General features: G+C 40.9%; 1 long non-coding RNA gene across 1 annotated transcript; it reads left to right on the forward strand.

The window, feature by feature from the left end:
* The first annotated feature begins 403 nt into the window (after positions 1-403).
* LOC120749503 (uncharacterized) lies at positions 404-13,132 on the forward strand. The gene is made up of 3 exons (XR_005699672.2): positions 404-515; positions 12,465-12,586; positions 12,870-13,132. It is a non-coding gene; the product is annotated as an uncharacterized LOC120749503 (long non-coding RNA).
* Positions 13,133-14,443: the final 1,311 nt, after the last annotated feature.

Genomic DNA, 14,443 nt, shown 5'->3' on the forward strand with positions numbered 1-14,443 from the left:
GATTTTAGTGGTCAGAGGCTTGGGGGTGGGCACACCTTGTTACCCCCTGAATCCCCTGATTTGTTGTCTTGTTGTAACCTCCCTTGAACCCCTTCCCCAGTTATAAGGTGGAGGAGGGAGATTCAAACTCTCTTGCTCTCTAGCTTCTCTGGCCTGCGGTTTGGACCAGCTGTGGACTTCCCGCAGCTGGGCCTGAATAAACATCTTTTAACCTGCTAAGCTGGGAGCCATCCTTTTCTGCTGCCGCCGCTGTCACGACACTATTTAGTCCAGCTGCTGCTGAGAAGCCGAGCCAGCAGGCAAAGATAACCTGCGTGCCCATCCGAACTGGGAACATCTTGTAGCTGTGCTGACCAGAGCTAGCCGGAGGCTGGCGTCAGCCTGGTGCAGAGACAGAACCAGCTACAAGACCTGAGCAGTACAAGGAGAAGCCATTCTGTAACAGTTTGATGTCTGCTCTTCTCTCTCTACCCCACCTGTGTTCTTATCTCCTCCAACACCTCTGCAAGAAGCAGGTAGGAGCAACAAAGGTTTTTCTGCGGGTTCAGGTGATCATAATCATAGGCACAATAGTCCCATGTGCATCAGAAAGGAATAATTGTATTCTATTATTAGAAAAAAATCCTTAGACTGCTTTATTAGATTTAATACATCTGTCTTCAGATTTTGTACATCTCTCTTCCCCTACATTTATTAGAAGTTATACATTTCTTATGTTCACAATCACACACAATCACAGAATCAATTTTTCTAAGAGAAGGTTTGCAACCACAGGTTTACTCTCAGGCCAGCTGTACCACATTTAAAAGTCTGTTCCTGATAAATCTGTGATTTCCTTCACATTCACTTATTTTACACCATCTGAGGATATAGCCCTCTGGCTACAAGCACTAGCTAACTGCAGTTCCAAGCCATAAAATCCATTACAATATTAACTTGGCATGTGTTCTGTACAATAACAATTTTCCAGGACAGTAAACATTTTGAGGATAGTAAACTCACAATATTTCCCTGGTTGCAGTTATATATTTCCATCTGCTGCCAAGTGCTGCAGATCTTCCGGAGTTTGGCAAAGTTCTACGTGTTTTAACAAAATTGTTGTTGGTGTGTATCATTTCTTTACTTACAATCCGCTTGGAGATATTTATTATTATTGGTCAAAGATGTCAAATTCAATAGAAAGAAAATCCCAAATAGACCTTGAGAGTGTCAGAGTGACCCTTCTTGCATTTTAAAATGCGAGACTCCAGCTGGTACTGTGACCTCTACAGAAAGCTCAGTATAAGCCTAGGGGCAGGAAGCTGGGAGGAGAGGAGAGCGGGGCAGCAGCGAAATGATAGCACTTGTCACTCACACAACAGAGTCCCAGTATGTCTAACCACAGTGGATTTTGGAGGAGTTCAGCCTGAGCAGGTTTGGGGGGGCTGTGAGAAGCTTCTGTCAATGAAAGGTGATGTGGGAGACTATGGAAGGACATTTGCTTCTGTATATAACAAAGAGCTGCCGAAAGCTGATACCTTCTGCAGAACGAGATGGCTTTGCTGCATTTTGTATGAGATGTCACCCTTTGAAAAAACAGGTAATGAGGCAGGTCTGGGGAGGCTCAGCAAATTTGTGAGTGACAACTAGTGAAAGAAGCTATCAGCTATTACAGGAAACCTGGGCTCAGGTGGGGACTGACAAATACTGCTGGCCACATCAAATACTGAAGGCTGGTAGCAGTTGACAGAAGCCTCTAATTCCTCCAAACTGAGCTGGATTTGGTCATAATGACAAATATGCTAATTAGTCCTCGACACCAAGAATGTACTTTTCAGGCCCCTGGTCTGGATGGCAATTGTTGTACAGGATGAAAAGGGACAGGTGGAGAAAACTGTGTGTGTGTATGCACACATGTAGATCCACCCATCCGTGCAGAAATTATTTCTGACACATGACAAATATATATAACATGATGTATTAGAACATGCAGTATGCAGAAAGAAAGGGGAGGCGGTAAATTTGGCTGAGTGCCCCACTGGCTGTTGTTGTACAGGGTTGTGCTGCTTTGCTTGTGGCCAGTCTGCCTGAACAGAGGAAATGTGAGTGATTGCTTGGGTGCCAAACTGAGTTCATAGCAAAACAGAGCAACAATCATTTCTGGAGAAGGAAAAATCTGAAGAAAAGTCATTAAATCACTACAGGTTACAAAATCTCCTCCTATATTCAGTTCTCATTCTCTAATGATGATCAAAGAGAGGATGTATAATCAGAGGTGTATAGAGTAAAACTTACTGTTCTAACTTCTGGGAATCTTCAGTACTGTAAAAAGATCATCTCTCTCTCTTTCTCTTTATTTCTCTTTCCTTAAAACTTCAGTGAACTTCCAAAAGTCCCATGTAGATCCCTACATGGATCCCATGTAGGTCCCATGTAGATCTCATGGTGTTCTTTATCTGTGATATAGTCAGGGAGGCACAGACACAGCTCCAATTTTATGACTGTACAAATGATGGCTAGAAAGAGGCGATGTCTACAGCAAACGTTATCCTTGTTGTAGGCAGGTACTTGTGGAAAAGATGAGCATGAATTTCTTAGGGCAAGTGAGTCAACAATGACCTCAATCAGAATTCAGTTTTTAATTCTTCAGCATCTAAATATTTTATGTTGTACAAAAAAGAATGGTGACTTCAGAGACAGTTAGAATTTGTTTTCTTCTCAAAGAGGTCTTCTGCATTGCTGTTTTGACATTTTCTTTGGTTCCTTGTTGAGCAAGAGGACTTTAATCTTCATTCTCTTATCCTTGCCCAGGATTACAAGAAGTGACAGCTTGCTGCCATTTTCCTGCCTCCAGTCCACCTGAGACACTCAGGCTCTGAATACAAGATCAGTCTTGATTAGATTTCTGCAGATATGTGTGTTGAGGCAAGCTGTAACTCGTTCTGCATCTCAATTTTCAGAATATTTATTATTAATATCATTGCTGCTTATCATCTCTTCTGATATTAAGACTGTAAAGCTAGGTAGTATTTGACTTTGAAAAGTCTATTCCAAGTTGTACCACCAATTCAAAAGTTCTATTTCTCATAAAAAATAAACTTAGTATGCAGCAGAATAGATCAACTGGACTGACCTGTTGATAGATTCTTTTATAATCTGTCACCCAGAGTATTGTAGAATCTTGCAGAAAGAATTTGCCCTCAAAATTCATTTGGGAACACTTGAAAAACACAGTTTGTCCTTGCACATTTTATATTATATCCCTTTGCAAATCACAGTAAGAACAGAATATGAACAAATTGTGAATACAATGGTCTGAAAAGTAGTTGTTCTCGGGAAAAAAAATTGGTAACAGATGACTACCAGACATCCAATACAGCTTAATATGTTACTTTGAGATCCAGAACCTGAATTTCAATTTTGACTCTTGAGGAAAATTTATTAAAAATTAATAACGGGACTATATAAACCACAAGAACAGTTAGGCATGGATGAGTTTCATTTCACTGCTGTTTTTTGTGGGGGGTGGAGGAGGGTGCAACTTTGAAGGTTTTTTCCAAAATGAAATCTTTATCTACTTAAAGCTGGAATTGCCTCTAGGAAGTCTTAGCAGAGTCTTCACAAAAGGAAGAGTACAACCAAGATGTGGTTAAGCTTGAGTGAAGCCAGTCAACACACGCCGATTTAAACCACTGAGGGATCTGATTTTCCACTCTTCAGGCTTGGAAATAGGTTCAGCCCCCCATTAGATAAGTGGGTTTTATAACTCACCTTCCATGCCCATTCCTTCCCTGGGAAAATGCCAGGTAGCTCCCTGCAGTCCAGTTTTGGGCAGAGCAGAATACACGGTAATAGCCAGGACACAGGAAGGTTGAGCCATTGTGGGTCAGCTCGTTGCACTAGTCTAAATTCTTAACTGTGGTAGAAATAATTAGTCAGGGACTTCAGCTTCAGGCCATGAGATGAGTCGGGGTCAGATTTCTCACTTCAGAAAAGCTGTAGCTAGCAGATGGCCAGGAAAAAAACGAACAAAGACAACTTCATACACATGAAGTTGGTTTTGATCCCCCAGTATATCTTAGGGAATTCTACTAGATTCCTGCCCCGCCCAGTTCCAAGTCACTATTTTGTAGCTAGACATCAAGTTGTGATTCAAGTATGTTCCTGCTTGCTCCTGATGTACTGGGCCCCTGGGCATGGAAAGGAGGGTGTTTCCTATTCTGTTGCCATTTTAAATTCTGTCTAAAGACACAATCTGAGCTCTGACTGCTGCATATCAAGTAACATCTCTATTTGCTGTGCAGGAAATATCTACATAAGCAGTGAAAATCCACTCTCATTACAATGTTTAATTCTTGACTTGTTCTGGCTCCTATACCCTGAGGCTAAGGAAAGGTACTGTTTGATGCCTGTCAAAGTAGCTGTCTCATGAGAAAAGTGGATGTTTCTGTTCAAGATTTTAATTGGGGGCCAAGCATATCTTCACAAGGACAAGTCACTCAATGTCCTTGGGGCAGCCCTGATGAATATAATACATTTTCTCATAAGTGGAAGTTAAGTAGGCATCTTCATATATATTATCTGCCAGTGTAATTAATAGATGCCTGTATTTATGTATCAGAGCTGAGTGATGTTGATTAAAAAAAAAAAAAAAAAAAAAAAAAAAAAAAAAAAAGCTTAGTGTTCAATGTGTCAAAATATTAAATAAGACTTGGATACCCTGGGCCCCAAAAGGCTGCAATAAATATTCTCTGCTTTCCACTAGTTCCCCTTCTGGCTGTCACACTCTCTTCTGTTCTGATTAATAGAATCAACTTTCTAAAGTTAAAGATAAGAAATACTTTAAAATGGTGAAGTGGGACATCTGTACTGAATGCATATTCTTTTCAGTCCAGAGGAAGTAAGTGATGTAAGGGAGTTTGGAATGGCTTTCAACATAATATATAAGCATATAAACAGACTTTGTGAAAGATATTTTCCCCCATCCCATCTTTCTTCCACCTTTCTGATGGATATGCACTCATACTTTGTTCAAAACTTACATATGTTTTCTTCTACACTCATTCTGCACAGACAACAGCTTTCACAGATATTAGGATGGCAAACCTCATACCTCAGAGGTATTTTACTTTGTTGTTTCCCATCATTCCTCAGTTTTTCCAGCATGTTTGATCACATTGCAAATATGCTCCAAAAGAAGCACATTCCCTCACTTTAGCACAAGAAGGAGGCAGATTCCCTGTGGTCATAGAAGAGTTGTTCACAGAAGGCTAAATTCTGTTGGCAAATCTTCACGTGTCAAACACATCTCTAAGACAAATGACCAGAGCTGGCAGTTGCTGCTCTTTCCATCTTGGACAAGAAGTCTTGTTCCATAAGCCTGTCTGCACAGGGTCATGGTAGACTCAGTTCAGACCATGTCCTGCTGGTGCCCTCTGCACCTTTGCCGTGGAATTTATAGGAAAATCTCTCATGCCCACGGTCTCAGTTAGCCATAACATGTATTGCCATTAGTCACATGCACAATCTATGTGAACCATATTAACATCACCAGAAGCTTCTGGCAACAAGGAGCCTGAAGGTCTTTAGACAGTGACTATTAACTCACAACTCTTATATTGGTGGAGGTGAATTTATGTATTTTCAAAAATGAGGTTTGCTGCTTGTGAGGAATCTGCCACTGCTTTGTTAATTTTTTTGGACAGGCTCCAGGCAGTCTTCATCTCTCATAGTGTTAGATGCTATAGAGTAGACATGAGTACAGTTTACATTTCAGAGTATTAAACCTTAGGTTTGGAAGAACCTGTTTATCAGAATGCAGAGAAGGTGTGTATGACACCCTCAGGCACACACTTCTACTTTGCAGACACTGCCAAGTCAAGAGGGACTCAACTTCTTTGCTTCTAGATGTGCTCACAGTAACAAAACTCTCTAATAATAGAGGAAACGCTAGTTTGAAAGAAAGACTTGCCTATTAGTAAGCCATGAAAAGGAGGAGGGCTGAGGGTAACGCCACTTTCATGGGTTGGTTTAAAGCATTGATAACATGGCCCCACAGGGACACACTAGGGAGCACTCAGGGAACATTGGCATCTGCTTTTTCTCAGACTGGATGTTCTTTAAAGCCAATCAAAAGGAAAAGCACTAGTGGAAGAAAGAGAGGAATCACTGAGCAAAATAATAATGCTATCATTAGTCAGAAAAGCATGAGAATACTCATGCCTGGGTTCTTGTTCTTAATATTTAAATACCTGAGAGTTTGCTTGCACTGTACCTTGTCATGCTTTATGTAAACAAAATCCATAACAGTCAAGACAATTTAGGATGTTCTGTAGCTGCAGACACTAGGGACACACTGCAGATGTGGGAAATCCCACACAACTGTGACTAGTGCCAGGCTGGACTCCAGGATGAGGATGGCAGTCAGGTATTGTAAGAAATACAAGCCAGGGCTTGATGTCAGAAAAATCAATGCTGCTTTTAAATTTGTGGCTGTGGGAAGGGTGAGTGATCAAAGTCTAGGCAGTCAGAACACTGTGGAGAACAGGAGGGAACAGTGGGTCCAGACCAAAGCCAGGTGTTTGGTCTTAAAGTGTGAACCTTAGATACTGGGTGGTCACTCTGAAATGAGGACTCAGGACCCCAACATCAGTATCCAGAGTAAGCAATCATGGCTGTGTGGATAGAAGTTAGCTACAAAGGGGAGACATGCCAAATACCATGTTGAGCAGCAGAAAGCTCACACAGCTCTCCTGGCTGGGCTAAGAGCTGGAGTGAGGCCCTGGTTCCTGTTGCAGAATTCAGTTTCCTGGGGCCTGACAGTGGCACTGCTGAATTACAACACAAAAACACTCACCAAATTTGCAAAGTTCATCCATAAAAATGTATGTGACCATTGAAAACCAGACCCTTTATATGTGTTTTCAAAGTGCTTTGAAAGCAGAGCACTCTGCCATGCCTTAGGAGGCGGGTATCTGTCAGAAGCTTATCAAAATTATATCCCTGTAACAGCATTCATTATGACTACATGCTCTTTTATTCCATCATTTGAAGTGATCCCTATGGATCTCAGAACAAAGCAATGTGTGACCTTCATGGCGGAATTAGACCAGCCACAAACACCTTGTAGGACAAGAATGGTGCTGAATGGTTTGGTACTCGTAAAGAATTTGTTCTAAATCCTTGGATAAAACAGAAAGAATAATCTGTTTCATGCAGGTTTTTCCATTAGGAATATACTAGAGCAGATTATGAAGTCTTGGAATGAATTCATTCTTAGAGCACATGATCCTTTGAACATGGATCCCAGTGCTCCAAATGACAATTAATACTTTGTGAACAAATAACCAAAAGACAAAGTTTGTGGAATTATTCCTTTTTTCCTTGTGCTGTGCTCAATTCCAAGCAGCAGAGAGGCCACACTTTGTTATTAACGATCCACAAGTGAAATGCAGTAAATGACCATATGTGAGCCTTGTCCTAATGCAAATCACATCAACAAACTTTAAAAAGGACACAGTTATGGGAAGTGATGAATCCGTGGAAAAAATAGGTAGCCTGTGTGTAAAAGGAGTATGTGATGCTTCTTGTCCTGGCCTTCACTATATTCATGAGTATGTGCTCTTGTCTGGTTTCTGCAAAGTCTTTCCTTCCTGTGTTCAAGCAACAGCACCTCAGAGATCTTCTATCAGCAATGCCTGTCCTCAAGAATGGAAAATGTGCTCTGATGCAATGGCACTTCAATAGACTGGGAAAGACTCGGTGGCTAATTAGCCAGAATAATAGTTTGTACTCTGAGGAGATATGGAGAATTTTCTCTTTAAGACCTGAGTGACCTAAATTTCCAACCCTTTTCCTTTATGGTCCCGTGATCTGTCAGGGTGGATACAATATTGCTTACAGTCACATATGCCAGCTATGTATGTTGTTTAACTGGCCTGAACCAACTCACTAATTTTAAGAATGGTTTGAAAAAGTAACACTGATATTCATGGAGTCTATCAAATTGTCTCCTTGGAAGAAGAATTCTTTAAATTAACACAATGTGCAGTCTACTCCTCTAATCACTTGTTCAAACACTGATTTTGATATAACCCTGCCTTCAGTGTAAAGTCTTAGGAGAGATCGACTGAAAATTAAATCCAGCATCTTGGCCATCTAAAAGCAAACTGGGGAAAATCCATTATGTTTGTTTTTCTGAGGAAACAGGGTAATTGTTTTACAAAATTTGAATAGAACGATGAAATCTACCTTGAAGGAAATTCACAGTATTTTCCTGGCTTACAGTAAGTATTAAATTATTTGATTTTTGATTTATTTTTTCATATGACATTACAAGTGGCTAGTAATTTACAGGACATATCTTGAAAATTGATAAATATCCTCAATGCTAGCTAAAGGCAGTGGTATGGATGTGAAAGATGATTAGCACCAAAAGGCATGGAGCTCCTGCTTGTTGATGTCTTAAAGTCACATTGTTTTCAAGCTCGTACCACGACCAAGAATTGCTCTTGAAAAGACATGCCTGAATTATCTCCTGTCTTATCTCTTTCTTTTCCGCAGCAATCTGATTTAACCATGACTTTTGCTTTGAAGCCATATTCCTCAAGTATAGCTAAAGGACAAACTGTCTGAAGGACCATATAAATAATAAATCCTACTTTTAAATGTCAACTCTAAACAAACATCTTAAAGACCATTTAGTTTGTTTTTAAATTATATGGAATAATACAATTTTGCAGAAAACCAGCCTCTATGACATTTCTTATATTTCATATTAACATGAAGCAAACAGATTTCCAGGAGTGAAGCTGAACTTTCTATTCTCACTCATGGTTTCTGCTGTGTATTCAAAACAGTTGTCACTTCCCCTGAAAACCAGTGGCATCTCTGTGTCTTAAAAATTCTCCTCTCCCCACATCACCCCCACTTTTTATGATAAGTGAGTTATTGATAATCAAAACTATTATTTCTATTTCAATTTTCTGAAATTATTATCTTACTTTCTCTTTTTCTTGAGCCTCTTGCTTCACATTACATCCTGTATTATACCATCCATTGATTGATTTATGAATGTTTCTCTCCAGAGCAAAAACCCAATTTGCCTTTTTTTATGCACAAAACTTTTATACCCTGGTGTTAGATTTGAAAATTCTCTCATCCATACTGATCTAATAAGTATTTCTGTCTTGTGGAAGCTAAGGATGCTTGCAGTAAATTCTGTTCCGACAAGGGCATCCCCTGGAGGGTCCATAAAATTTCAGTGGTTACATTCCCGTTTTATTTAAAGTAAGACAAAAAAGTTGGCAATAAAACCAGGAAAGAGGAGCATCTATACCTCACCAGAGTGCTTATCTTGATGAAACCCAAAGTCAGGGAATAGAGTTCTGTTTTAAATGGAATAATCCTGTCCTCAAACATATGGAGTATCACAGATATTTCTTCTCTGCTGTACAATCAGCCTACACATCTTCATTTTGATCTTCAAAACATAGTTTGGGTCCTTTCCCCCCTTAGTTCATGGTCAGTAGAGACATAGCGTTGCTGTTTTTCTCTCAGCCCTAATGGGCATTCCCAGCTGCAAAATGTGGCTTGCAGATGTCCCCAGGGGCTCTGAGTCCCCGCCCTCCCTCTGAACCTCTTGTGTATTTTTCCCTGGACTAAATGACACCCCACCCACAGCCTGAATGTTTGTACAGTATCTTTCTCATATTTACCAAATTCCCTTCTGTTAGTTTTATTTGTTTCTCTTCCTTATCTATATTATTATTTTTCCTTTTCTCACAAGATCTTCTTGGGAGAAACCCATGAGTCCACTCCCACATGTCTTTGTCCCTGCTTGTCTTCTACCCAGCCAGCATCCCTACTTCTGGCACTGCCCTTTGAGAATTGAATTCCCTCTTGCAGGAGCAGACACACTGTTGGAAGCAGGTGCATCTGGGGATTCCTGTTTACTTGTTGTAGAGAACCACGTACACCATCTCCTGCCAGCCGAATATCCCCCACACTGAAGAAGGACTGGTTGGAGAAGAAGGGTGAACACTTTTTTACCTCTGGGACAGGATACACCTGTGGTTTTAATCCCCCCAGTGGTCCCCTCAGGGATGAGAAGGGGAAGAACAGGACCATCCTCTGCACACTCCTATCCCTTGGGTGGCTGATGACCGGAGAACAGATTATTTTCATCTTGAGTAACTTCACTGAATATAGTAGAAGAGCATCAGAGTTATTCTGCTGGCAGAATTGTTAGTTGAGGTGTCAAAATGCTTAGAGCAGCTTTGCAGAACAAGAGAGGCCATGGGCTGGCACAGAGGATAGACTGAAGGGAATCAAAGCTCTTTGCTTGGGGCTGAGATGCAGGTCTTAGGGAAGTTACCCTTCACCCCTCCACTTAAGCAATGAGAAGAAGCTGGCCCTTTTTTCTTTCTGTTTAGCACTAGTTATTTGTCTTCAATTGTCTAATGAGGCCTTCTCAAGTGTGTGCTTCCTGGTGACTGATACCATCCTTGGAGACAGGGTTCTAATGGAAGCAGATCCTTGTGCCATTTAAATCCATGTAGGTTTCCTGCCTCCACCAGAAGTACAGTGGCCAAGTGCATAAAATCACTGGGAAATGCGAATCACTTACCATGAGCTCGCTGCAAATTGCCTTTCCTATCTCAAAGAGATTATAAATTTGAGGACTGGATTAGAGAGAGTAAGAGTGCTTTTGCTCTACTAACTCCCTTAGGGAACAAAAGAATTGAAATGGGTAATGAAGTATTCAGTGAGTTTACTGTTTGCTCCCTCCTGCCAGTTGTTTATTTTATTGAGAGCCAGCATGTGTACTTAGCTTCTCTGATATCTTTATAGTTTTTTTGTGGGGCTGCATGTCTGGGGCAGAAGGTGGCTTGTTCTTTAACCTGGTCTATTGTTAGGGAATTTGTGGTATTTCAGATCTGTACCTGTATCTGGGACACAGGAGGATACAAAGGTTCATGTTATATAACAATTAGAGTCATCCATTTCTTTTTTATCTTATCTAAAATTATCTCTTTTTTTTTTCCTTGGATATTAGCATGTATTCTTGTCTCTGTGACTCACTACGTCTACTCAGATTAAGATAATGAGATAAAAGAAATATGTGTCACTTTGTTCACAATTATGCAACAACTCTAGTCACTGCGAAACACACCTCGATTGTCATAAGGTCTTTGAGGAATTATAGCATTGAGGTGTGAAAAAAAAAAAAAAGTCGAAAACAAGCCATCATCATGTTAAAGGCTTCTGTGGCTGAGCAGAAACACATGTATTTTTTCTGCTTCGGGTAGCTGAAAATCATCACTTTTACTGACAACATAACGCTCACCACCTTTATTAGCTAACCTATGAAGAACTGAGTATGCAGGGAAATTCCTTTATGGCTTATACTTGACTGGGAACTGTCAGAGCCTTTTCTTTCTGCCTTTCACTCCTGCCAAGTAGAAATAAGTTTAAAGAGCTGAACTGGGTCTTTTGCTCCAGAGTGCCACCAGACTGGGACACAGTGCTCTGGACACTGCTGCACTGAGCAGCAACTTGATAAAGCAAAATAGCAGCAGGTTTTCACAGGCAGCTGATGCCTTTCCAGAGCAGCGAAGGAGAAAGGTGTTGGTTGTTACTGATAGGTGAGAATTTTCATTTGAATGTAGGAGGACTCCATTTCTGCCTTTTTCTGAGGAGGTTTTAATGTTCAGCTGTTTTCAGTGCTGTATGACTGCACTAATTAAGCACTGGATTGGGAACATTTGGTAGCTGGCTGTCCTTTCAGTCTCTGTAAAGTCTTTCCCCAAGGTCCTTGGGACAATCTGGCTTCTTGTACAGACATATGCAAATAATTTGTTGTGATTCTATACACAGCTCCAGAAATTGTCTTGCTGGTCTGTAGCAGACACAAAACCACTGTCTGGCCTAGTTTCTTTATCAGTAGAAGGGCTTATATGGGTTGCTAAAACCAAACTGGAAAATGTAATAAAATTTGCCAATTAAATGAAAATCCAGTTTTGGTGATGGATGTACTTGATGACGGATTAGAGCCTCCCTCTACTCCCAGCACGTTATCACAGGCATCAAAATGTAGTTAGATCTCTTATCTGTTGCAAACCTAGGAAGTTATATATGCTTAGCAACCCTGTGAATTATATTACTGAACTTCAGGCATCTACGTGCATTTTTTGAGTCAGAAGGCTGATCTCCCCTGGTCCCTCACATAGCCAACGGAGAGACAAAATATCCTCCAACAGGCAATTTGCGCGTGTAAGGCGTGTTCCTTCTGCAGATTGTCCTCTGGAGGAATTTCTTCCCTTCTGCTGTTTAGTGGGGTCCAGTGGCTGCCAGTCACCACAGCAGATAGCTTTGTGGGCAGCTTGGAGGCAAGCTGGAAACAGACATTTGGCAAGGGCTGGGTTAGTATCAAAGGACAGCTTTGAGGATGTGTCGGGACTGAAAGGCTCCCCTTCTTTTTTCAGGGAATTCGGCAGATGAGGATCTCAGAATTTCAGCACACCAAAGACATGCTCTGAACATCAAGAAAACATGTTCTCTGCAGAAATTCCTGTGCAAACCATCCCATTAGCCAGTTTCTGGGTTGGTTAGTGAAATTTTTCAACTCAGTTGGAGCTTGGTGCTAATATCGCCAAGATTGTGGGTCCAATCCCCATCTGTGCCATTCACTTAAGAGCTGGACTCAAAGATCCCTGTGGGTCCCTTCCAACTCAGAGCGTTCTGTGACATTTATTTATAGCACTGGTGTGGGTGCAGATGAAACAGCATGGGAACAACTTCTCACTGATCTGGGAAGGTAAAACATATCCATGTGTCCATAATAGATTGATCTTGCTTCTTTCCTCCCAAAAATGTATGTCTTCCCTTAGGTGTCTGGGCCAAGAAGAGAACTTTTGGAGGGGTGATTGTATCACAACTGAGGGAGCTGCTGAGGCTAAACAGGCTTCGGAGGACGTGAAATGCGTGGGGAAGAGGTAACAGGGTGGAGCTGATGTGGACACAACCAAAACCCAGCCAAAAATGGAGAGTAAGAAACCAGGATACCAATGTGATCACAGAGAAATTCTTAGTACCAGTAGGGGCTGATTAGAGTTTGCTGCCAGATGCACTTAACTGGCTGCAGCCAAGTGTAGGAGGACACCACCCACCCGTGAGGGTACAGACACTGGGGGAAAAAGTGTTATGAAATGTTTGATTTCTTTTCCTTAGGTAATGCAAATTTTTTTTTTTTTTTTCCATTTTGAAAAACTATTTTTCTCTGTTACCTTTTTTTTTAATAGAAAATCTTTGGGCATTCTGGAATTACATGCTATGAGAAAAAGCCTCGGTTACTCAAAGTTCCATCTGACATGGCTTATTGTTTGTCAAGTGTGCAAATGGTTGGGGGAAGGAGTGTGTATCAGAGGTGTGCTCATCCAGGCATCACACTGCTTTATAAAAGACCAGTCTGCTGAGTACAATATCTCTAAAAAATTTGTTAATGCTTTACAATATTCCTCACTCTTGAAAATTTGATTATATTTTGACATTGGGATGACTTTAATTTGCAAGTTTTCATTCTCTATTCTAATTCCAGCCTATTTGGACAGATGGTCAGTAACTGCAAATGAAAACCAGAGTTAACACAAGGATGAGTGCCACCTCCTATCTGTATTTCCTAGTGGAAACGCTTTTTCGAGTTTCAGGTGAAAAATAAGAGCCTCATAAATAGGAATTGAAAGAAGTAGGACAAAGAGCAAAAAGAAACAAATGTGATACAGATTTATTTACTGGCTTATACATAAATTATTATTCTGCTCATAGGTGTACCAGAAGGGAATCTTTAATTGTGATGTGTTCATGACTTGTTTAGAAACAGAATTTGAAGTGCGGAGGAAAGAAATTCACCTTTCCTCTCCCCCCATCCCCTAGAAAAAGGGACATCTTATGTTTTAAAAGTTTTCTATTATCTTTTTTCATCTCAAACACTAGAGTAATAGTTGTTGTGTGAGTCAACACAGGCAGACAACTGGGACAACCACAAACTTGTGTCTTGACCATGGAGTAAATTTATTTCCATTACCTCGGGAAGCAGGGGACCCCCAAAGCAGCACATGGACAGGAGTACTCAAGTGGAGACACAGGCACCCTTAAACCTGGTACCTGACTGGCCTGCTGTTCACACAGGCTTATTAAGAGTCACTCCCAGCTGCAACATCACTCAAGTGATTTGCACTCCTCCTCTCCAGTCTTCCACTTCTAATCCATTCCTCCCAACACTTACCATTTTACAGTGGAGAGCTCATCCCCATTTTAACGGAGCAATTTGCCTCTGAATTTGCAGGAATATGAAACAGAGCAAGGAACAGAGCTGATTCCTTAGGCTGTGTCAGCAAAAAATGCAGATAAAAGACTGGCAGGCAGTGGTTTACTCACTAGCATGGTTTTTGGTGTGGTTCCAACC

This window comes from Hirundo rustica, chromosome 2, assembly GCF_015227805.2.
Source record: "Hirundo rustica isolate bHirRus1 chromosome 2, bHirRus1.pri.v3, whole genome shotgun sequence".
NCBI lineage: Eukaryota > Metazoa > Chordata > Aves > Passeriformes > Hirundinidae > Hirundo > Hirundo rustica.